Genomic DNA, 27,285 nt, shown 5'->3' on the forward strand with positions numbered 1-27,285 from the left:
CGACCTCCAGTTTGGTTTTAGGCATCATCATGGAGCGCCAGAGCAAGCACATCGAGTTGTCCAGCACATTTTAGATGCTTTTGAAAACAAGCAATACAGCTCTGCAATTTTTCTCGATGTTAAGGAAGCTTTCGACCGCGTGTGGCACGATGGCTTACTTTATAAGTTGAAGTCCCTACTCCCGACTAGCCATTTCCTCCTACTAAAATCATACCTGCTTGACCGAAGTTTCATGGTCGAGGTGAGAGGGGAAAGGTCAAGAATCAGAATCGCTCGAGCGGGCGTTCCTCAGGGAAGCGTTCTATGCCCCGTTTTGTACACTCTGTTCACTTCAGTTCTGCCGTGTCCTAACAAGCCGGGCACGATTCTGGCTACATACGCTGACGGCACTGCCTTTATTGCGAACGCCTCTTGCCCAATCGAAGCGTCAAGGATTACCCAGGAATTCCTAGGTGGAACATATACATATATAAATGGAAGAAAGTCGCAACACTGCAGTTTCACCTTAAGAGGAAAGATCCTTCTTAGAGTAGAGCTTCTCGATATCACCATCCCACAATCACCCCATGCGCAATGTTTGGGTTTGATCCTGGACAAGCGGCTCACCTGGGAGCAGCACACTACCAAAATAGCAGCTACATGTAGAGCTAAGCTCAGAAAACTCAACTGGTTGCTTAAGCCACTTACTGTTCAAAGCAATTGTGGTGCCCTCGATGACGTATTGCATCCAACTATGTGGCATGGCTTCAGACTCGAACGTAATGAAAGTCCAAAGGGTCCAAAACCGTGCGATGCGTATGATTGCAGACGCGCCGTGGTACATCAGGAATGACGCCCTAACAATTGACCTTCATGTTCCCTCAGTCAGGGAGCAGATAAACCGGCACTCTAGTCGGTACAATGATCGCCTCACTGCACACATAAACCACCTAGCAGCTTCCTTGGCCCACCCAAGGACTAGAAGAAGGCTAAGGCGAAGGCACCCCGGTGATCTCTGGACAAGAGGACGTCAGGTCTCTCGAGTCCTAAAGCAATAAAATTGTTTTTGTTCAATTATTGTAAATATTTTTAATCACCTTTTCTGTTATGTTTCCATGTTAATTATTTCTCTTCGTACACAACGTTTTATAGCCATTAGGTTGGCTGATCAACGTTAAATAAATGAATTTGTTATACTGAAAAAAAAGGTTAATTTAGTTGGCACGGTGCCAGATGATATAGACTTTCTGTTGCAAACGGAGCAAATGACTGATGAAGTTTTAAGTAAACAAGGAAGAACGCTATAGTCGAGTACCTCGACTATCAGATACCCGTTACTCAGCTAAATAGAGATATGCAAGTAGCAAAGCGAGATTAAAATGCGCCACCTACCGGCGGTATACAGATTTAAGCGTTATGGGCGTTAGAGTGGGCGTGGCAATATTTTTTTTGGACCAATCCATAGGTATTGTCGAGACCAATACATTTCAGTTAAAATTTTTTATCTAGCATAAAAATTGTGGGCGTTACAGGTTTTCGCGGTTTGTGGGCGTTAGAGTGGGCGTGGCATATTCGCGTAACAAACCTGCGCTGCGTATAAGGCTACGGAATCTAAATCTGAAATCCCAATTCTCTATCTTTGATAGTTTCCGAGATATCCTCGTTCATATTTACGATTTTTTGAAGTTTGTGGGCGGTTTATGGGCGTTAGGGTGGGCGTGGCAAACTTTTTTTTGGGTCAATCGATAGGTATTGATGAGAACAATACATTTGAGTTAAAATTTTTATTCTAGCATCAAAACTGTAGGAGCCACAGTTTTGGGCGGATTGTGGGCGTTAGAGTGGGCGTGGCACTGTACTGAAACAAACTTGCGCTGCGTAAGAAGCTCAGGAAGCTCCCAGAGTTTCCGAGATCTCAGCGTTCATCCGGACAGACAGACGGACAGACGGACAGACGGACAGACGGACATGGCTAGATCGACTCGGCTAGTGATCCTGATCAAGAATATATATACTTTATGGGGTCTGAAACGCTTCCTTCTGCCTGTTACATACTTTCCGACGAATCTAGTATACCCTTTTACTCTACGAGTAACGGGTATAACAAGGAAGAATACCCGTTACTCAGCTAAATAGAGATATGCAAGTATCAAAGCGAGATTAAAATGCGCCACCTACCGGCGGTATACAGATTGAAGCGTTATGGGCGTTAGAGTGGGCGTGGCAAACTTTTTTTGGGTCAATCGATAGGTATTGATGAGAATACTACATTTCAGTTAAAATTTTTATTCTAGCATCAAAACTGTAGGAGCCACAGTTTTGGGCGGTGTGTGGGCGTTAGAGTGGGCGTGGCACCCTGCTGAAACATTCTGGCCCTGCGCAAGAAGCTCAGGAATCTGCATGCCAAATCCCAATAGCCTAGCTCTTATAGTTTTCCAGATCTCAGCGTTCATAACGAACAGACGGACATGTTACATACTTTCCGACGAATTTAGTATACCCTTTACTCTGCATTATTTTTAAGTTTTAGAAAGGGAATCACATCATTTAATTTATGCCTAGCGATATCAATTAGTTTCGTGAAAAAAGTGCTACCTGCTATAATACAATCAGGTAAGTTTAACCGTAGGTTTAAGATATTGTGCATTGATTATACCCGTTACTCGTAGAGTAAAAGGGTATACTAGATTCGTCGGAAAGTATGTAACAGGCAGAAGGAAGAGTTTCCGACCCCATAAAGTATATATATTCTTGATCAGGATCACTAGCCGAGTCGATCTAGCCATGTCCGTCTGTCCGTCTGTCCGTCTGTCCGTCTGTCCGTCTGTCCGTCTGTCCGTCTGTCCGTCTGTCTGTCCGTCCGGATGAACGCTGAGATCTCGGAAACTATGGGAGCTAGGCTATTGAGATTTGGCGTGCAGATTCCTGAGCTTCTTACGCAGCGCAAGTTTGTTTCAGCACAGTGCCACGCCCACTCTAACGCCCACAAACCGCCCAAAACTGTGGCTCCTACAGTTTTGATACTAGAATAAAAATTTTAGCTGAAATGTATTGTTCTCATCAATACCTATCGATTGATCCAAAAAAAAGTTTGCCACGCCCACTTTAACGCCCACAAACCGCGAAAACCTGTGACGCCCACAATTTTCATGCTAGATAAAAAATTTTAACTGAAATGTATTGGTCTCGTCAATACCTATCGATTGATCCAAAAAGAAATTTGCCACGCCCACTCTAACTCCCACAAACCGCGAAAACCTGTGACGCCCAAAATTGTTATGCTAGATAAAAAATTTTAACTGAAATGTATTGGTCTCGACAATACCTATCGATTGGTCCAAAAAAAAAATTTGCCACGCCCACTCTAACGCCCATAACGCTTAATTCTGTATACCGCCGGTAGGTGGCGCATTTTAATCTCGCTTTGCTGCTTGCATATCTCCATTTAGCTGAGTAACGGGTATCTGATAGTCGAGGTACTCGACTATAGCGTTCTTCCTTGTTTTACTTTAAAGTGCTTAAATTTTTAAAGTGTGTTATTAGTTTAACAAAGTTTTGTGCCAATAAAAATCCCGCAAAGTGTTACATACAGTTTTTAAAGCTAAATATACAAGTAAAACTCATTTTTTAATCAAATGCCCTTATATATTTTAGGAGCATTGACCAAAGATTCGGAGCACCCAGATTAATGTTTTGAGAAAGGCGATTCACAATGCTTAAAAATAATAAGCAAAACAAAAAAAAAAGGCTGACTAACAATAATTACACTTGTACATCAATAAATAACATAAATAACACAACATAAAACTAACACAAGGCAATAAAAAGTTAATTAAAATGTAAAATAAAAATTTTTTTTTTTTGCTTTTGCTTTATACATTGAGTGTTTTTTTAATGACACTAATAATAAGTGAATCAAATCTTAAAAATATATATAAACTAACTAACAGTCATGTAGACTGATTAGACTAAATGACCCCGACAATTATTGTTGGGGTTGGAGATCGTTTCGAAGTAGACGGGTTCTATTCGATACCCGTATTAGATTCCTTGTGAGATTATTTGGGTGCAGTGTTAGTTTTTTGTGTTAAGCCACTTTTTGTTTTGATATTATATCTTTTTTTTTATATATTAAGAAGAGGGAAGAATTATTTGGCAGCCCCGTTGGAACGGGTTAACGCCACCGCCAATATTTTATCTTTAACCGGCGGTCTGCCAAAATCACTGTGAATGTTTTCGTTCCGAACATACTATGGTGCCCCAGTGATTGTTTGCAATATTTTTAAGAACTGTATAATATAAATGTTGTTGTTCCCCCAAAACTGGGAGCAGTAAGTCCAAATGGGCTTAAGAGTGGAATTGTAGAGCAGAAACTTGAGGTGAACGAGAATTTATAATCCAGTGTAGGCTGCTAGCTCTTAGTTTGAGATGTACTTTCTTGCATTCAATGTGTTTCCTCCAGGCTAGACGTTTGAAGATATATGTTACATCGTTGGCTTGGGGGATCTGCGTACTGTACGTACTGTACTTACTGTACTCATGTAACTTATGAGTGAATTCTGGCAGTGACATTATGATTTTATGCATAAGGCCTTCAAGCCTTCCCAATGCTTGGGAGACATCGAGGAATATCGCACTTCAGTATTCTCGATGTTCAAAGGATGTACGAATTTCTGATGCTATCCGGTTGACCTGCTCGATAGTTCTGTGCCTTTCCCGGAACCCGAAAAGATGTGTCCGGATTACATTGTGTGCTCTTAGATATGGTGTTATTCACGTGAGAAGGCATTTTTCTAATAATTTGGACAGACACGATAATAAGCTTATTGGCCTATACGGTGAGGGAACAGGTTGGTCTTTCCCAGGCTTCTGTATCATTACACTGGTAGAAAAAACATCGTAAATGTCCCTATTTCGCCAAAGTTTCAACTATTTTCCTATCGGTTTAGATCCTAACATGAAAATCGTAGAAGCGAAAACGATAAATAGTTGATTATTTTTTGAATAATCTCATAGTAAATCCAACGATTTTTCAATTTCAATCAAATATGTTAAAATATTACAAAATATTTAAATTAAATATGTTGCATAGTAAATAGTATTATATTTTTATATTTCTCTTAAATATTTTCATATTTAGTTCCAGTAATTAGAATACTTAATTTAAATGGTTTTTATAGTTTAAATAATAATAGCCCGCCTTAAAACTCAGCATATTTTTAATTGGATTAAATAATTCTCATATTTAAAACAGACTGAGATGAACTTTACTATATATACAAATTTTATTTAAATTAAATATAATCCCCGTTAAAATAACTGTACTTTATGTTTGATTTAAATAAAGTATTCAAACCATACTATTATGGTGCATATTCAATTTAAACCGATCTGTAGTTTAAAACAAGCGTGATTTATATTTGATAAATAAGTATGCAATGTGTTTTTATTGAAAATAAACTTAAACATATAATCAAAACAATTGTTCTGCTTACATTCATTGTTTTTACCATGCTAGCACGGTATCATTACTTTTGCTTTAAATCAGTGGTCGGCAGCGGCCTATCTAGTGAGCATAGGGAAGTGTTCTGCCCATCCTCTGCTCGCTCACGTATAACGTACATGTTTGTGTGACTTCGGCATGGGTCTTCGGGTCATTTTTTTCTCAACTTCGGCGCGGCAGAGGATCTCAGTGCAAAGCAGAGAAGCGTCTCGCTTCAGCACGCCGTGCGCAACCCTGCAAGCATTTTCTATCGCGGAAGGCTCTATTAAGTGACTTCAAGAAGATGAAAACGATCGTCCGCGATATCGCATTCGGATCGCGGAAGTGACTCCCGTCGGGAAGAAATGTGCCATAGCCTGTGTTTCTGTATTTACAAAGTCGGACATACCCATCGGGTATGGGTACAATTTTGAATATATTGGGTCTTCATTCTCCGTCCGGATAGTACCAATTATATCAGTGTTGTAAGGCAGCGCCTCATTCGGCTCTGCAAATACATCCGTGCGGTTTTCTAACATTGACTGGAATTTTTCCACAATTTCGTGAGGTACCTCGATGTCATCAACTTTTGTAAAATTAACGTTTTGACATTTCAAAATCTTAATTGCTTCAGAATTGCTTTTAGTTATTAACTTTCTATATTTTAGGTCAAGTACGACGTCGGTTTTTTTTAACAAGTCCAGGCTAATTATTCCGTCAAACGTGTTTAAGTTCGGTAATAAGAAGAATGTTGTAGTTGTGTTAAATAGGTTTAAGATGCATTTTTTGTTTACAGTGTTGTACCCATGGATTGATTTTACAAAAAAAGGGTTGTTTACGAAAACAACGTTTTTTAACTCTTTCATAGGTTTGATATAACTTTTGGAAGCCCCCGTGTTTATCAAAAGTTTGATTTTTCTCCCTGTGACATCCCTTTCTATGAACGGGAGCAGGGAGTCATGCCTAAAAAATGTATTTCGTCATATTCTACGAGGTCATCATATATGTCTTCTACTTCCTCTTCGGCTACTGTAGGGTACTCGTCATTGTTTTTGTTACATTGGTCATTGTTTAAGGGCAAATGGCTTATTCTTTGCTGTTTCGGCCCCGTGTACCTCGCGCTACTATTAGTGGGTCTTTTATGTGCCAGTCCATGGCTACTGTAAGCGTTGCGTTGAATATTTTGTTGATTGGTCTGCCGCTGATTGTTTTGGGTTTGTCTATGAAACGGACTACTTTTTTGATTCTGAGTTGCTTGTCTAAAACGAGATGAACTATCGACGTCATTGGCTGGACTGGATCCTGTCTGAGCGGCTTTGTTGGTTTTTTTTATTAAAATGGGGGTTACCCTCCAGGTTAGATCTAGAATCTGTTATTGTATTTCTTTCTCTGTCCTGTTGTCTCTGTTCGGACCTTTGGAGTTTTTCTCCGTGCTACGCGCGAAATTACTTGCGAACATATATCGCTCGTGATTGGCCTCTACTTCTTGTGCTAAAGCTAAAGAACATCGCTTAACGATTTTTTTGTGCTCTATATTTTTCGATCATTGACGCTGCTACGGTATTCTCGTAGGTCATAATTGTCTTGTTTATTAAAAGAGTCAGTTTTTTCTCCACTTCGTCATAGTATTGCAAGAGAGTCATGTTTCCTTGGCGAAGCGTTGACATCTCCTGTTCTACTAAGTATACGGGTCACTTGTCTGCGTATGTAAAATCTAGTCGGTTTATTATGGCTTTAAAGTTCAGAGGTGTGTCGAAAGACGAAAGAACCATATCGGCTAGTAGTATGGAAACGCGGGTTCTGGGACAATTAGCATATTAATGGCCCCCGCCCCCTTACTAATTAGCATATTAATGACCCCCGCCTCTCACTAATTAACATATTAATGACCCCCGCCTCTTCATTAATGTATGCGGGTTCTGGGACAATTAACATAATCCATAAATTATCTGATTTTAAGGGGTTTAGATGTCATAAAAATGTCACGATCATATCCATAAAGAGTATACTAAATTGCCCCCCCAACCCCACACCACCATGTGACAATACTGATCACGTGACCTTTTTGCCTCATTATCAGCAATTAATATTCAGCAGGTGTTGCTGTACACGGGAGAAAGGTCGCACACTTTCCCCACATCTCCATGTGACAATATTGATCACGTATCCTTTTCCTCATTATCAGCAATTAATATTCAGCAGGTGTTGCTGTGCACGTGAGAAAGGTCGCAAACCCAAAACATCTAAAGCTGGTTGCCTTAGAGGGACATGTCCGATCATGTTGGGGAATAACGTTTCCTATGATTGTAAAACTAATTTAGAAATCAAAAGAACCCCAAATAAAATAAACCCCACAAGTTAATGATTCTCAGATGTCGAATATTTTCAAACAGACTTTTTTTTTCGCCCCAGAATGTTTAACTGGTAAATTTTTTCAAGATCTCTCCTTTCTACAAACGGGTCATAAACATATCATAAAAGGGATTCAAGCAAGAGCTACCCAAACATGCGCACCTGTCTATTACCTGACCGGAATAAAAGGGACACATGCACAAGTCTGAAGGCGCACGCCCATTGACAAAATCTTGAGCCTCACGCCAACGACCTCACGGCTAAGTGCGAGCTCTAATACGTTCCCATAATAGGGGTTGAAGTCACGACCGCGCAACAACTCGCAAGTAGCCGACATATCTCAGTCAAGGAAATATTATCCATTCTCCGTACCTGTAATTTTAACTCGAAATAAAATGTCAGAAGTTTAATTTGTATCATAAAAATACATTTATTCATTTACATTTATTTATTTTGGTATTGCGAACATTTTTTTTTTTTTTTTATATATAGAAATTTATTTTCTGCTATGATTCCGGCGATTTGCATAGAAGAAGCAGGCGCACGTTTCCGACGTCATTTCTGGATTACAAAATGTAAAGTGTTCACCATAATTCGTAGTTTTGAGGTCATGTCCACCTCGATTCATGAACATAGTTTTTGTGTTTAGAAGGTATTGAAAATGCTGACCAATTATCTCTCCTTTAAATTGTTCAATAAATTGGTCAATTTCCTCATGAAACTTAATTTGGTTAATTTTGTTTTCTTGCACATCCTTACACATCTAGTCTCAACTTTAAAATAATGTATAAAAATTATTTTATTGTTTTGAAGCTACTTTTAAAAAATGTCAAAATAATGTATGCATTGTTTAGAGCACAAACCCCGCCCTTAAGGTGTGTTTCACAATAGGGAAACCGGTTTCCTTTAAACCTGTTTAATGACGGACAGCCCATTTCCTCGACATTAATGAGCTGACGACTCCCAAAAAACGTCTGTAGAAATCGTTTCTTTTCCACACCTTTACAAATAATTTGTTTTCCGCTTGTAATTGTCCTTAGATACTTTCGAGTTTGTGGAAAACTATTTTCTCCATCGTTCCAAAAAATTTTGTGATGTGTATTGGTTAACCAAATTGCAGTCTTTCGAGATTTTGTATTTAGCAAAGTAAAATCATATGGTGGTTCTATTAAAAAACTATTATTCAAGTTTGGATCTTTTTCGAATACAATTCCAATTTCCTTTAGAATAAAATTATTATTATTATCAAAGAAACCTTGAACATCAATCGAAACAGTATCTTTCAACATTTTTCTAATGTTAAACAACTCGTTGTACTAGTCCGTTTAGTGGGTTATATTCAACTAAACGGTCTTGTATGAGGAGACAATAATCTTGGGTATTTTCATGACTTGGTGTCTTTAGTTCTATTGAAATTCTCACATCAATAGGACCAATTTTACTGATTCATTTTGATATGAAAGATCAACCACAATAATAGGGGTCTTCAATTTAAATTCATTTGGGGTCAAAAATGGTTGTGATTCACGATTAACTAGATTGAAATCTTGTATACATTTCATATAGGTGAGCATACTAATTCTTACTAAAATCAACATTCAGATTATCACATGGATATGACTCAGAATTCAAGTGAACTTTCAAGTTTGATAAGTTATTTGTGATAAGTTCTCCATTTAGTGTAAATCCAATTATGGCAAATCTTGGTTTTTTGCGGTTAGCCGACAATTTCACATTCCAGCTGTGTTGACTTCCATACCCCAAATTTGCGTTAACATATGAATCCCAACTCCGGAATGTGATTGGTAGGTTTACACCACTTTTAATAATATCGTACATCTTAATTTTTTGCAAAATCGCTCAGAGTTACATGGGGAATTTTCCAGATTTTATTCGTAATTTCCAACTTAAAAGTTTGTTCATTTCTGGTTTGCTCAAACACATCACCAAGATTCTTAGTTAGCATCAACACTAGTTCATGCTTACAATTTAACAAAACTTTTTTATAATCCTCAGTCAATCCCAACAAATTTTTTAATGGTACAGAAAAATTTTAATTAGGGATCCCGTAGAAATTTCGTCTCCACTGCTCCATCCAGAATTTAATAGGTATTGACTTTGAAGATTATCCAGAGATATACAATTTTTAGGGTAGTAGCCAAACCGACATAGACTTGACACGTTGGACTCGTTGTATTTAGTTGTTACCTAGCAGTATTTTGATGGTTACTTTCTTTTTAGTCTTGCTTTTGGATGGTTACTTTATGTATAGTACCTGTACAGTACTTGATTTTGGATGGTTACTATCTGTATAGTATCTGTAAAGTACTTGGTTTTAGATGATAACTAAATGTTAACAAGTATTATGAGTCGCTATAGTCTCTTATTAAGAACTATCAAAGTACACAAGTTAAAGTTTCTAAGATGTGTTAGCCAAACACACTTGCAGTGAACTATCATTACCTGACCGTCATCAAAGTCACATGCCCAAGACCCAAGGACATTGAATAAAATACTTCCCCTTCATTTGTACCTGGAGTTTTAATTACAGTCAGATACAAAATTTGTAGGATTATTCAATATTTCTTTATATATTTTATTATTGTAAACATATTTCATTAAATTCATAATTAATTATATTTTATGTATATTTGTATATAATTAATTTTCTTACTTCAGCCCTCTGTAAGAAACATGTCGCTTATTAATCTTCGTTCCAAGCGTAGATTTTCGCTTGGTTCCCATAGATAGATGTAAAATAGTTCTCACAATGTAATCTTTCTCAGATGCTGAATTATTTTTAAAGCATTCATTTGTTCCATCCCATAATAATATTGTAACATATTTCGAAGGCATCATTAGCTAGCATAGGAGCGCCTATCAATTTAATTTTTGATTGAAGTTTATGATAGAGGTGTTGGGACCTGGTAATATCGGTTTTTGTTGTCAACTATTTTTCTAGTTCTAGTTTTCTAATTCTATTCTATTTGTATACTATTTGTATGAGTAAGGCATCATTGTCTAAGATTCTGAATAAGTTTAATAAACTCTTTAATTACAATACTGATTAGCTGGTTACTATATATTTAGTAGATGTATACAAGTTGTTTAGTATCTGGTTTGATATGTTTAATAGATGTATACAAGTTGTTTACTAGATGTATACAAGTTGTTTACTAGATGTTTAGTATCTGGCTACTATATATTTAGTAGATGTATACAAGTTGTTTAGTATCTGGTTACTATATATTTAGTAGATGTATACAAGTTGTTTAGTATCTGGTTTCTATATGTTTAATAGATGTATACAAGTTGTTTACTAGATGTATACAAGTTGTTTACTAGCTATTTAGTATCTGGTTACTATATATTTAGTAGATGTATACAAGTTGTTTAGTATCTGGTTTGATATGTTTAATAGATGTATACAAGTTGTTTAGTATCTATGTTTAGTAGATGTATATAAGTTGGTTACTAGATGTATACAAGTTGTTTACTAGCTGTTTAGTATCTGGTTTCTATATGATTAGTAGATGTATACAAGGTGTTTAATAGATGTATACAAGTTGCTTACTAGCTGTTTAGTAACTGGTTTATATATCTTTAATATCTGTTTACTTTAGCTGGTTACTAGTTGTTATTAACGTCTACGAGCTTTTATAGTCTTTTGTTAAGAATGATCAAAAATTCTTGATCACTAGACGACTTTCGATGTGAAGTAAAAACTTACACTCTGATTTTCAGTGTGTTTGCTATGTACGTAAGAAAGAATGCAAAGCCAAAATAGCTCAAGATTGATATATAAATCTTAGAGGAACATGTCCGATTATGTTGGGGGAAGATGTATCCTGTGATTGTAAAACTAATTAAGATATAAATTGTTCACAAGTTGTCTAAAAGCTGTGTAGAAGCTGCTTTGATAAACAATTTTGATTCATAATTACAGATATTAAGAATATATAATAATATCATCCACTTTAACTAGTATATTGTTAAAATAAAACATTTCCATTTTTCATATTCTTTCATCTTATGTAGGTATAATAAATGTAATCTTAACTACGATAGCTAGCCTTACATCCCATAACTATAGTTATTAGCTACAATAAAATGTCTAGAAAGAACAAAATATATGAAAGTCCAAAAACCATTTAAAACTAACTATAATTGGGAAAGTAATTGAAATCGCTCCGGCGTAATACAGTAAAAAACAAAAAACACTGTGATTATCCCATTTTCTATCACCATAACAAATATGTATACCCACACCTAAATGACCAATTATATCCTTTGTCCAAAAATGTCTGTGACTTTCACTTATAAATTTGTCACCGATAATTTAAATCCCATTAAGCAAACCACCCATTGCTAACCGTACCATAACCCCAGAGTCAAGTTGGTTACCTACAATAAACATAGGTGGTGGTGTAAAGGATTGCTAAAATGCATCGACGCAGGCGCAAATGTCATAAAAAATGATCATAAAAATATAATTAGGAAAGTACTTTTTATTTGCGAACCATTTATAACTGTTACCAACAACACAAATAGTTATGTTACAAAGGATTTGCTTCAATGCCTCGACGCAGGCGCAAAGGTCAAGGTATTGGAAAAAAATTCATGGAATATTATCCCTTCATAAAAGAGGTCATATAATATATAATTAGGAAAGTATTTTTTATTTGCGAACAATTTATAAATGTTACCAACAACACAAATAGTTGTTACAAAGGATTGCTAAAATACCTTGATGCAGGCGCAAAGGTCAAGGTATTGGAAAAAAATTCATGGAATATTATCCCTTCATAAAAGAGGTCATAAAACATATAATTAGGAAAGTATTTTTTATTTGCGAACAATTTATAAATGTTACCAACAACACAAATAGTTGTTACAAAGGATTGCTAAAATACCTTGATGCAGGCGCAAAGGTCAAGGTAATGGAAAAATTCATGGAATATTATCCCTTGACCAAAAACGAAAGTTTCTTCTATTTGGATAATAAAAAAATATATATTAATTCAATACTTTGATTTTTCCATCAAAATGCTTGATAAATCTAGTTGTTTGATATTCTCTAACTAATTGAGTAATATGTTTTCATGTACCTATTTAATTTACCAAAAACAGTATTAGTCTTCTCTCATAAAATCCCTCTAATTCCCCACCGGTGAAATATATGTTCCTCATATTTAATAATGATGGTTTGTCATAGATGGGTACTTGTAATTCATATTTAAGATACTTACATCCTTCTCTAACTAATATCCTTTTATCCATCATGTAAACAGGTTTAGAATTGTATTGCGTGCTTCAACCCCTAGCCACACCCACCACTGTAACAGATTTCACTTTTCCAATGGCTGCCCCAGCTACCTAAACTGTACATTTCTTTTGATTTTCTCTTTTCCTTTCTAAGCAATGTACACAATTTTTAAACTGGTTCTGACCTCCCTCTTTAATGGCATCCTCTACTTTATTTTCGTTATATTTCTGATCTTTTCCTAACAGTAGGTTGTTAAACTTTTATTATTTTATGGGATTATTGAGCACCCGAAATCCCTGATATTAAGTCATAACATGTAACTAGCAGAATATAGTAAAAGACATTAGACTCTAAAAAGACCAGATTTACCTACAATTCAATTTACCATCTACAATCCCTGGAGAAGAGCTTAGTATTTGCAGTTTAATTTTCAAATTTATTGATTTCACAGATTCCCGCTGGTAAATACCAATTTTTAACAAATGGCTGCCAACTCCATACCATTCAGACACTGGTTTACAACCTCATAGAACTGACTCTCAAGGTATCTGTAATGCACAATATATTTCTGTCTCTTTTCTTCTAATCAATATTAAAAAATTTCATAAACTGGTTTTGGAGTTCATTTTATTCTTAGAATTAAATTATTAAAAATTATTAAGCCAACAGAGATAATAATGATTTTGTGATAGTATCCCGTTAATAATACATACATAATTCTTATTTGTATATTTTCAAATTTATTTATTTTAGAAAATTATTCATTAATCACATTCAAATAATATTCATAATATATCTTACAATTTTTTAAATTTATCAATAATGTTTCCCAATTATTAATATTAAATGACATTGCATCATATCTATTTTTAAGATTAAATATTAAGATGGGGTCGTCCTCGCGAGACATAGCGCTGACCAACTCACATTGCTCTGCCTCACCATTAAATTTAAGATACTCTAAGTCTGATATTGAATCCCTTATACGAAAAATCATCTCCTTAACTTCCAGGAGCAGTCGTGACAGCGGATTATTTTCGATTTCCGCATCGTGAAGATCAATTTGCTGTTGATACTTGGTTGTCTCCATCATCAGCTCGGTGATTCGATTTTCCACGTTCTCAATATCAAAGAGATGGGAATCGTTATTGTTTTCGCTCTGCAAATCCACCAAGCGCCATTTCAGGATGTCCAACTCTTCTATAGTATCATAATAGATACTACCGAATTCTCGCCGCGACTCTTTGGAAACCTTTAAAATTTCCTTGAAGATTCCTATCTCAACCAACAAATCTTCATTTATTTTAAAATCACAGTGGTTGATTTGCTTGTTGATTTCAGTCATCTTATGTCCTTCGATTCAAATTTTGTACTGTTTTAGGTTTTGTAATCTCATCAACCAGGAAAAGACAGAACGTAGAATCGAGCAGGTACTTTATATCCAAGGATCAAACCCCCTCCCCCAAGAATCAAACCACCATCCTATGCGATTGGCTTAAGTAAAACCATTCCATACTGTGTCAAAGTGAGAAGAAGAATACATAAGAAACCGGAAATCAAAGGCAAAGTAAGATTGTAGGCCAGCATATATCGATATTGGGAACTGTTGTTATATGAGTACGCATACATTTAATTGTATTTAATATAATAGTTGTTGATAATTATAATTTTATAATGGTCATCATTAAGTAGGAGGAGTGGAAAAGAATTTTTATTCTTAATATTTAATCTTAAAAATAGATATGATGCAATGTCATTTAATATTAATAATTGGGAAACATTATTGATAAATTTAAAAAATTGTAAGATATATTATGAATATTATTTGAATGTGATTAATGAATAATTTTCTAAAATAAATAAATTTGAAAATATACAAATAAGAATTATGTATGTATTATTAACGGGATACTATCACAAAATCATTATTATCTCTGTTGGCTTAATAATTTTTAATAATTTAATTCTAAGAATAAAATGAACTCCAAAACCAGTTTATGAAATTTTTTAATATTGATTAGAAGAAAAGAGACAGAAATATATTGTGCATTACAGATACCTTGAGAGTCAGTTCTATGAGGTTGTAAACCAGTGTCTGAATGGTATGGAGTTGGCAGCCATTTGTTAAAAATTGGTATTTACCAGCGGGAATCTGTGAAATCAATAAATTTGAAAATTAAACTGCAAATACTAAGCTCTTCTCCAGGGATTGTAGATGGTAAATTGAATTGTAGGTAAATCTGGTCTTTTTAGAGTCTAATGTCTTTTACTATATTCTGCTAGTTACATGTTATGACTTAATATCAGGGATTTCGGGTGCTCAATAATCCCATAAAATAATAAAAGTTTAACAACCTACTGTTAGGAAAAGATCAGAAATATAACGAAAATAAAGTAGAGGATGCCATTAAAGAGGGAGGTCAGAACCAGTTTAAAAATTGTGTACATTGCTTAGAAAGGAAAAGAGAAAATCAAAAGAAATGTACAGTTTAGGTAGCTGGGGCAGCCATTGGAAAAGTGAAATCTGTTACAGTGGTGGGTGTGGCTAGGGGTTGAAGCACGCAATACAATTCTAAACCTGTTTACATGATGGATAAAAGGATATTAGTTAGAGAAGGATGTAAGTATCTTAAATATGAATTACAAGTACCCATCTATGACAAACCATCATTATTAAATATGAGGAACATATATTTCACCGGTGGGGAATTAGAGGGATTTTATGAGAGAAGACTAATACTGTTTTTGGTAAATTAAATAGGTACATGAAAACATATTACTCAATTAGTTAGAGAATATCAAACAACTAGATTTATCAAGCATTTTGATGGAAAAATCAAAGTATTGAATTAATATATATTTTTTTATTATCCAAATAGAAGAAACTTTCGTTTTTGGTCAAGGGATAATATTCCATGAATTTTTTTCCAATACCTTGACCTTTGCGCCTGCATCAAGGTATTTTAGCAATCCTTTGTAACAACTATTTGTGTTGTTGGTAACATTTATAAATTGTTCGCAAATAAAAAATACTTTCCTAATTATATATTATATGACCTCTTTTATGAAGGGATAATATTCCATGAATTTTTTTCCAATACCTTGACCTTTGCGCCTGCGTCGAGGCATTGAAGCAAATCCTTTGTAACATAACTATTTGTGTTGTTGGTAACAGTTATAAATGGTTCGCAAATAAAAAGTACTTTCCTAATTATATTTTTATGATCATTTTTTATGACATTTGCGCCTGCGTCGATGCATTTTAGCAATCCTTTACACCACCACCTATGTTTATTGTAGGTAACCAACTTGACTCTGGGGTTATGGTACGGTTAGCAATGGGTGGTTTGCTTAATGGGATTTAAATTATCGGTGACAAATTTATAAGTGAAAGTCACAGACATTTTTGGACAAAGGATATAATTGGTCATTTAGGTGTGGGTATACATATTTGTTATGGTGATAGAAAATGGGATAATCACAGTGTTTTTTGTTTTTTACTGTATTACGCCGGAGCGATTTCAATTACTTTCCCAATTATAGTTAGTTTTAAATGGTTTTTGGACTTTCATATATTTTGTTCTTTCTAGACATTTTATTGTAGCTAATAACTATAGTTATGGGATGTAAGGCTAGCTATCGTAGTTAAGATTACATTTATTATACCTACATAAGATGAAAGAATATGAAAAATGGAAATGTTTTATTTTAACAATATACTAGTTAAAGTGGATGATATTATTATATATTCTTAATATCTGTAATTATGAATCAAAATTGTTTATCAAAGCAGCTTCTACACAGCTTTTAGACAACATGTGAACAATTTATATCTTAATTAGTTTTACAATCACAGGATACATCTTCCCCCAACATAATCGGACATGTTCCTCTAAGATTTATATATCAATCTTGAGCTATTTTGGCTTTGCATTCTTTCTTACGTACATAGCAAACACACTGAAAATCAGAGTGTAAGTTTTTACTTCACATCGAAAGTCGTCTAGTGATCAAGAATTTTTGATCATTCTTAACAAAAGACTATAAAAGCTCGTAGACGTTAATAACAACTAGTAACCAGCTAAAGTAAACAGATATTAAAGATATATAAACCAGTTACTAAACAGCTAGTAAGCAACTTGTATACATCTATTAAACACCTTGTATACATCTACTAATCATATAGAAACCAGATACTAAACAGCTAGTAAACAACTTGTATACATCTAGTAACCAACTTATATACATCTACTAAACATAGATACTAAACAACTTGTATACATCTATTAAACATATCAAACCAGATACTAAACAACTTGTATACATCTACTAAATATATAGTAACCAGATACTAAATAGCTAGTAAACAACTTGTATACATCTAGTAAACAACTTGTATACATCTATTAAACATATAGAAACCAGATACTAAACAACTTGTATACATCTACTAAATATATAGTAACCAGATACTAAACAACTTGTATACATCTACTAAATATATAGTAGCCAGATACTAAACATCTAGTAAACAACTTGTATACATCTAGTAAACAACTTGTATACATCTATTAAACATATCAAACCAGATACTAAACAACTTGTATACATCTACTAAATATATAGTAACCAGCTAATCAGTATTGTAATTAAAGAGTTTATTAAACTTATTCAGAATCTTAGACAATGATGCCTTACTCATACAAATAGTATACAAATAGAATAGAATTAGAAAACTAGAACTAGAAAAATAGTTGACAACAAAAACCGATATTACCAGGTCCCAACACCTCTATCATAAACTTCAATCAAAAATTAAATTGATAGGCGCTCCTATGCTAGCTAATGATGCCTTCGAAATATGTTACAATATTATTATGGGATGGAACAAATGAATGCTTTAAAAATAATTCAGCATCTGAGAAAGATTACATTGTGAGAACTATTTTACATCTATCTATGGGAACCAAGCGAAAATCTACGCTTGGAACGAAGATTAATAAGCGACATGTTTCTTACAGAGGGCTGAAGTAAGAAAATTAATTATATACAAATATACATAAAATATAATTAATTATGAATTTAATGAAATATGTTTACAATAATAAAATATATAAAGAAATATTGAATAATCCTACAAATTTTGTATCTGACTGTAATTAAAACTCCAGGTACAAATGAAGGGGAAGTATTTTATTCAATGTCCTTGGGTCTTGGGCATGTGACTTTGATGACGGTCAGGTAATGATAGTTCACTGCAAGTGTGTTTGGCTAACACATCTTAGAAACTTTAACTTGTGTACTTTGATAGTTCTTAATAAGAGACTATAGCGACTCATAATACTTGTTAACATTTAGTTATCATCTAAAACCAAGTACTTTACAGATACTATACAGATAGTAACCATCCAAAATCAAGTACTGTACAGGTACTATACATAAAGTAACCATCCAAAAGCAAGACTAAAAAGAAAGTAACCATCAAAATACTGCTAGGTAACAACTAAATACAACGAGTCCAACGTGTCAAGTCTATGTCGGTTTGGCTACTACCCTAAAAATTGTATATCTCTGGATAATCTTCAAAGTCAATACCTATTAAATTCTGGATGGAGCAGTGGAGACGAAATTTCTACGGGATCCCTAATTAAAATTTTTCTGTACCATTAAAAAATTTGTTGGGATTGACTGAGGATTATAAAAAAGTTTTGTTAAATTGTAAGCATGAACTAGTGTTGATGCTAACTAAGAATCTTGGTGATGTGTTTGAGCAAACCAGAAATGAACAAACTTTTAAGTTGGAAATTACGAATAAAATCTGGAAAATTCCCCATGTAACTCTGAGCGATTTTGCAAAAAATTAAGATGTACGATATTATTAAAAGTGGTGTAAACCTACCAATCACATTCCGGAGTTGGGATTCATATGTTAACGCAAATTTGGGGTATGGAAGTCAACACAGCTGGAATGTGAAATTGTCGGCTAACCGCAAAAAACCAAGATTTGCCATAATTGGATTTACACTAAATGGAGAACTTATCACAAATAACTTATCAAACTTGAAAGTTCACTTGAATTCTGAGTCATATCCATGTGATAATCTGAATGTTGATTTTAGTAAGAATTAGTATGCTCACCTATATGAAATGTATACAAGATTTCAATCTAGTTAATCGTGAATCACAACCATTTTTGACCCCAAATGAATTTAAATTGAAGACCCCTATTATTGTGGTTGATCTTTCATATCAAAATGAATCAGTAAAATTGGTCCTATTGATGTGAGAATTTCAATAGAACTAAAGACACCAAGTCATGAAAATACCCAAGATTATTGTCTCCTCATACAAGACCGTTTAGTTGAATATAACCCACTAAACGGACTAGTACAACGAGTTGTTTAACATTAGAAAAATGTTGAAAGATACTGTTTCGATTGATGTTCAAGGTTTCTTTGATAATAATAATAATTTTATTCTAAAGGAAATTGGAATTGTATTCGAAAAAGATCCAAACTTGAATAATAGTTTTTTAATAGAACCACCATATGATTTTACTTTGCTAAATACAAAATCTCGAAAGACTGCAATTTGGTTAACCAATACACATCACAAAATTTTTTGGAACGATGGAGAAAATAGTTTTCCACAAACTCGAAAGTATCTAAGGACAATTACAAGCGGAAAACAAATTATTTGTAAAGGTGTGGAAAAGAAACGATTTCTACAGACGTTTTTTGGGAGTCGTCAGCTCATTAATGTCGAGGAAATGGGCTGTCCGTCATTAAACAGGTTTAAAGGAAACCGGTTTCCCTATTGTGAAACACACCTTAAGGGCGGGGTTTGTGCTCTAAACAATGCATACATTATTTTGACATTTTTTAAAAGTAGCTTCAAAACAATAAAATAATTTTTATACATTATTTTAAAGTTGAGACTAGATGTGTAAGGATGTGCAAGAAAACAAAATTAACCAAATTAAGTTTCATGAGGAAATTGACCAATTTATTGAACAATTTAAAGGAGAGATAATTGGTCAGCATTTTCAATACCTTCTAAACACAAAAACTATGTTCATGAATCGAGGTGGACATGACCTCAAAACTACGAATTATGGTGAACACTTTACATTTTGTAATCCAGAAATGACGTCGGAAACGTGCGCCTGCTTCTTCTATGCAAATCGCCGGAATCATAGCAGAAAATAAATTTCTATATATAAAAAAAAAAAAAAAATGTTCGCAATACCAAAATAAATAAATGTAAATGAATAAATGTATTTTTATGATACAAATTAAACTTCTGACATTTTATTTCGAGTTAAAATTACAGGTACGGAGAATGGATAATATTTCCTTGACTGAGATATGTCGGCTACTTGCGAGTTGTTGCGCGGTCGTGACTTCAACCCCTATTATGGGAACGTATTAGAGCTCGCACTTAGCCGTGAGGTCGTTGGCGTGAGGCTCAAGATTTTGTCAATGGGCGTGCGCCTTCAGACTTGTGCATGTGTCCCTTTTATTCCGGTCAGGTAATAGACAGGTGCGCATGTTTGGGTAGCTCTTGCTTGAATCCCTTTTATGATATGTTTATGACCCGTTTGTAGAAAGGAGAGATCTTGAAAAAATTTACCAGTTAAACATTCTGGGGCGAAAAAAAAAGTCTGTTTGAAAATATTCGACATCTGAGAATCATTAACTTGTGGGGTTTATTTTATTTGGGGTTCTTTTGATTTCTAAATTAGTTTTACAATCATAGGAAACGTTATTCCCCAACATGATCGGACATGTCCCTCTAAGGCAACCAGCTTTAGATGTTTTGGGTTTGCGACCTTTCTCACGTGCACAGCAACACCTGCTGAATATTAATTGCTGATAATGAGGAAAAGGATACGTGATCAATATTGTCACATGGAGATGTGGGGAAAGTGTGCGACCTTTCTCCCGTGTACAGCAACACCTGCTGAATATTAATTGCTGATAATGAGGCAAAAAGGTCACGTGATCAGTATTGTCACATGGTGGTGTGGGGTTGGGGGGGCAATTTAGTATACTCTTTATGGATATGATCGTGACATTTTTATGACATCTAAACCCCTTAAAATCAGATAATTTATGGATTATGTTAATTGTCCCAGAACCCGCATACATTAATGAAGAGGCGGGGGTCATTAATATGTTAATTAGTGAGAGGCGGGGGTCATTAATATGCTAATTAGTAAGGGGGCGGGGGCCATTAATATGCTAATTGTCCCAGAACCCGCGTTTCCATACTACTTCGGCTGAGCCTTTTATTTTATTTCTTAATATTCCTAGTGCCTGATAGTGTTTGGAACTACCGCCGTACTTTTCGTACACTTTATATGCTTTGTGCTCCGCCTTTCTCCATGAGACGTACGTCTTATTTTTACCCTCAAAGTCCGGCAGGGACTTCATAATATCTAGGGTCTCACTACACGAAACACTTATTATGATTTCAGCATCCCTCTATGTTTCTACTTCTGGTGTGCTGATATTTACACCACCTAAGCGCTTTTGAACGTCAAGTAATTTTTGTTCAAAACTTCTTTCCTGCAAGGCGAGGGCGCTTGCAACTGCGCCTTCTACAATGGCTTTTAACTGCTCGTTGGTCATTTGAATTGTTTGGATTTTCCTGCAAATCTTCCGCGCTTCTGAGTTTTCGGAATTCGTTTAACAAGTCTTATATTTCACTATCACTCATATATTTTTTTTAACAAAAAGAACAAAGAATTTTTGTTTCTTTTGTATTTAATTTCTTTCTCAAAAATGTTATGAAATTTTGTCTGAACTTGCGCTGCTTTATTTTTTTTGTCTGAGACTCTTGGAATGAGTTATAAAAATTATTGTTTTATTTTTCAAATTCGTAATCCCTTTTTTTTAATATTTTGGGTCGCATAAGTCGGAGAAAAATATCAATGAACACTCCACTTACATGGTCTGAATTTTATTTTTTTTTTAATTAAAATGTTGTTGCCGCTGCTGGTGCTCGTTGTAGTTTCCTTCCTCCTGATCTTTCTCATGTTGTTGCTGCCAGTTCCTGGTATGACGACGTTGACGTATTTAATTATGTTGTTAATGCTGCTGCTGCTGTTGGTTCTGATTTTTTTTATTACATTTTTTTTTATTATTATTTTTGTTAACTGTTCGAGGGTCTTTGCTAAGTACATCAATTCTTAAAATGTAAGCTAGCCCTATGCTCTGAAACTGCTGACCCGGCGCCTCGTGCATTGAGTTGGGCAGCCGCTGCTTCCGTCGCACTGCATTGCCCGCTGATTGTGCTGACCATAGCACCGTCGTTGTGCAATGTCCGCAGGTGGCGCTGGCCTTGCATTATTCCCGTCTGGTTATGTGGGATTAGCCTGGGAACTTTCTTGTTGCTGGGTGACCGTGTGAACTTATATACGAAATATTTTGGCACTCCTCTTTGTAGCGAACCCCGCGATCACTTCGAAGTAAGCGGTTCTCCTGATCGGGTGTAAAAGTGTTTAATAGAGTTTGATAGACAAGTGTTCATTTAAGTGTATGAAAAAGTGAAAAGTACAGCAAAATGGCGAGTCAAATAAAAATACAATATTTACTTAATATTAAGGCATGCTAATGTCCACGTTTTTTTTGGCGCATTTTTGCTTTTTGTGTTTCTTCTTTGTTGTGCGCGTTATTATTTCGTGATAATTTAGATAATGTATCATTTAATATATAAGGGTGGGTAAGTAAACATTAAAAATATGCGAAAGAAGTGAAAAATATGAAAGGAAATTAAATCAAAACCCGCGCAAACTTGATAGTAGAAGTAGAGTGCACGAGAAGGAAAACACTAAAGAGACGCTAAAAAGACGCTTTGCTGCCGTTTCACCTACTTCTATATTATATTTTTTTTGTTCTTTCACGTGATTTTTCTCATTTTCGATATTATTGAAAGTTTTTTACGTATACTATTCGGTAAGTGGTAAACACGTGTGTCGGGATTTGGCCGAAATTAATAAATCGAACTAATTTTTAATGTCTTAAAAACAAAAAACAAAATAAATTAAAAAAATATTTTGGTCCTATTTAAATCCCTTTATATAAAAAAATCTACTTAAAACTTATTATAAAACTACTTAACTATTTCTTTATAGATACAAATTTTTTTCAACATATTGTACCCTAAGAAAGAAGCAATTTTATCTAGTAAATGGGACCCATTTAAGGAAAAGGTTTTTTGCTTTTACGAAGAGCAAATACAAATCAAAGAGCGTCTTAAACTATTAAAGACAGTTCAGAAAACTGTATCAATCGGTAATATATATATTTTTTAAATTCAAACTAAAATTTTTGAAGGTTTCATTTTAGCTTCTTATGATAAGCTTGACTTTTTCTAAATTATGCCTTTACCAAAAATCTAAGAATATATTCTTATTCACAGATTCCGAGGACTACATTTACACTGTATTGCTTACATCTGTCGTCTCAAATAATTCGTGGGCCGTCATTAAAGGAACCAACACATGCAGGCGTACGAATGTGGTAAAACACAAAAATGTTTGATTATAAAAATCATTGAAGACTACTAGTACAAATGTATACGTTAAGTACCCTGCAAGCAAAAGGGCGAAATTTCTATCGCCTGTCGTCCAGGAGTTAGAAAGACGATAGTACACATTTTACAAAAACGAAATATACACGTGTCGCGTAGAAGTCACTTCTAAGTCACTTCTGAACGATAGAAAGGCGATAGTACACATTTTACAAAAACACTTCCAGAAGTAATGCAGAAGTGACTTCGAGAAGTGTCGCCGAAGTGACTCCGAGAAGTGCCGCCGAAGTGGCACATTTCTTCCCGACGGGAGTCACTTCCGCGATCCGAATGCGATATCGCCGAAGTAACTTCTGGAAGTGTCGCCGAAGTCACTCATAGAAGTGCCGCCGAAGTGGCACATTTCTTCCCGACGGGAGTCACTTCCGCGATCCGATTGCGATAGAAGACATCTAGAAGAGTCTTTCCCAATTTGAAAAACTTGAATAAAAACATAGTTTTTTATACTTTCGATATTTTGCATTTATTTTGTGTATAAGGGCTTTGTCCGCTTGTATACACGGTCACTGGCATGTAGGAAATTTTGCTGATCAATGTTATTTAGGTCCAGCTCCGTCGACATAAGAAATTTATTAATAACCATTTCTAAAGGAAACAGAAACAAAAATTATTTTTTGTTCAGTCAAGGTAAAAATAAACTAGAAGACATTACCTTTTACAATGAAGTATGTTGAGAATCGTTGGATCCGCAGTTACACGCCAAGTAATTTCCACAGCTAGCTTGTCCGTAAATAGCTTTAAATAATCGTACAGCTCACGATAAGCACGTAATTTTGCACCCTTTGTTGAGGGGGTTATTTAAATATGTTAAGCAATCAATAACATTTAGAAAAAACAAAGCAATATTTTAAAAACGCACAAAATTGATACAAAACCGCACTGTACACAGACAAATTGCGCAACGAAATGACGCTCGGGCGAAAAATAATAGCGTGGGTCAAAAGAAAGACCAAAAAATTTTCAGAAAAAAAGGGGTAACGGAAAATTACCGCGACCTCTTTTTATGGCTTGTTTTTTTCCACTAATTTTGTTTTTGTAAAATGTGTACTATCGTCTTTCTATCGTTCAGAAGTGACTTAGAAGTGACTTCTACGCGTAATATGTATATTTTGTTTTTGTAAAATGTGTTCTTTCGCCGTTTTATCGCGCAGAAGTGTCTCAGAAGTTACTTCTTCTCCATCGCGACCCTTTTTGTTTTTGTAAAATGTGTACTATCGCCTTTCTATCGTTCAGAAGTGACTTAGAAGTGACTTCTACGCGACACGTGTATATTTCGTTTTTGTAAAATGTGTACTATCGTCTTTCTAACTCCTGGACGACAGGCGATAGAAATTTCGCCCTTTTGCTTGCAGGGTACTTAACGTATACATTTGTACTAGTAGTCTTCAATGATTTTTATAATCAAACATTTTTGTGTTTTGCCACATTCGTACGCCTGCATGTGTTGGTTCCTTTAATGACGGCCCACGAATTATTTGAGACGAAAGATGTAAGCAATACAGTGTAAATGTATTGTAGTCCTCGGAATCTGTGAATAAGAATATGTTCTTAGATTTTTGGTAAAGGCATAATTTAGAAAAAGTCAAGCTTATCATAAGAAGCTAAAATGAAACCTTCAAAAATTTTAGTTTGAATTTAAAAAATATATATATTACCGATTGATACAGTTTTCTGAACTGTCTTTAATAGTTTAAGACGCTCTTTGATTTGTATTTGCTCTTCGTAAAAGCAAAAAACCTTTTCCTTAAATGGGTCCCATTTACTAGATAAAATTGCTTCTTTCTTAGGGTACAATATGTTGAAAAAAATTTGTATCTATAAAGAAATAGTTAAGTAGTTTTATAATAAGTTTTAAGTAGATTTTTTTATATAAAGGGATTTAAATAGGACCAAAATATTTTTTTAATTTATTTTGTTTTTTGTTTTTAAGACATTAAAAATTAGTTCGATTTATTAATTTCGGCCAAATCCCGACACACGTGTTTACCACTTACCGAATAGTATACGTAAAAAACTTTCAATAATATCGAAAATGAGAAAAATCACGTGAAAGAACAAAAAAAATATAATATAGAAGTAGGTGAAACGGCAGCAAAGCGTCTTTTTAGCGTCTCTTTAGTGTTTTCCTTCTCGTGCACTCTACTTCTACTATCAAGTTTGCGCGGGTTTTGATTTAATTTCCTTTCATATTTTTCACTTCTTTCGCATATTTTTAATGTTTACTTACCCACCCTTATATATTAAATGATACATTATCTAAATTATCACGAAATAATAACGCGCACAACAAAGAAGAAACACAAAAAGCAAAAATGCGCCAAAAAAAACGTGGACATTAGCATGCCTTAATATTAAGTAAATATTGTATTTTTATTTGACTCGCCATTTTGCTGTACTTTTCACTTTTTCATACACTTAAATGAACACTTGTCTATCAAAATCTATTAAACACTTTTACACCCGATCAGGAGAACCGCTTACTTCAAAGTGATCGCGGGGTTCGCTACAAAGAGGAGTGTCAAAATATTTCGTATATAAGTTAACACGGTCACCCAGCAACAAGAAAGTTCCCAGGCTAATCCCACATAACCAGACGGGAATAATGCAAGGCCAGCGCCACCTGCGGACATTGCACAACGACGGTGCTATGGTCAGCACAATCAGCGGGCAATGCACTGCGACGGAAGCAGCGGCTGCCCAACTCAATGCACGAGGCGCCGGGTCAGCAGTTTCAGAGCATAGGGCTAGCTTACATTTTAAGAATTGATGTACTTAGCAAAGACCCTCGAACAGTTAGCAAAAATAATAATAAAAAAAAATGTAATAAATAAAAACAGAACCAACAGCAGCAGCAGCATTAACAACATAATTAAATACGTCAACGTCGTCATACCAGGAACTGGCAGCAACAACATGAGAAAGATCAGGAGGAAGGAAACTACAACGAGCACCAGCAGCGGCAACAACATTTTAATTTAAAAAAATTAAAATTCAGACCATGTAAGTGGAGTGTTTATTGATATTTTTCTCCGACTTATGCGACCCAAAATATTAAAAAAAAGGGATTACGAATTTGAAAAATAAAACAATAATTTTTATAACTTATTCCAAGAGTCTCAGACAAAAAAAATAAAGCAGCGCAAGTTCAGACAAAATTTCATAACATTTTTGAGAAAGAAATTAAATACAAAAGGAACAAAAATTCTTTGTTCTTTTTGTTAAAGAAAATATATGAGTGATAGTGAAATATAAGACTTGTTAAACGAATTCCGAAAACTCAGAAGCGCGGAAGATTTGCAGGAAAATCCAAACAATTCAAATGACCAACGAGCAGTTAAAAGCCATTGTAGAAGGCGCAGTTGCAAGTGCCCTCGCCTTGCAGGAAAGAAGTTTTGAACAAAAAATACTTGACGTTCAAAAGCGCTTAGGTGGTGTAAATATCAGCACACCAGAAGTAGAAACATAGAGGGATGCTGAAATCATAATAAGTGTTTCGTGTAGTGAGACCTTAGATATTATGAAGTCTCTGCCGGACTTTGAGGGTAAAAATAAGACTTACGTCTCATGGAGAAAGGCGGAGCACAAAGCATATAAAGTGTACGAAAAGTAC

The 27,285-nt window shown here is 34.8% G+C and overlaps 1 protein-coding gene and 1 long non-coding RNA gene across 17 annotated transcripts in view; one reads left to right on the forward strand and one right to left on the reverse strand.

The window, feature by feature from the left end:
- Positions 1–27,285, forward strand: part of MFS17 (Major Facilitator Superfamily Transporter 17) — a 579,815-nt gene that overhangs the window by 193,621 nt on the left and 358,909 nt on the right. The gene's annotated exons all lie outside the window — the stretch shown is intronic.
- On the reverse strand, positions 24,113–26,599 carry LOC139354480 (uncharacterized). The gene is made up of 2 exons (XR_011605442.1): positions 24,328–26,599; positions 24,113–24,260 (listed from the first exon to the last, which is right to left on the reverse strand). It is a non-coding gene; the product is annotated as an uncharacterized lncRNA (long non-coding RNA).

This window comes from Drosophila suzukii (genome assembly GCF_043229965.1).
Source record: "Drosophila suzukii chromosome 2 unlocalized genomic scaffold, CBGP_Dsuzu_IsoJpt1.0 scf_2c, whole genome shotgun sequence".
Classification (NCBI taxonomy): Eukaryota; Metazoa; Arthropoda; class Insecta; order Diptera; family Drosophilidae; genus Drosophila; species Drosophila suzukii.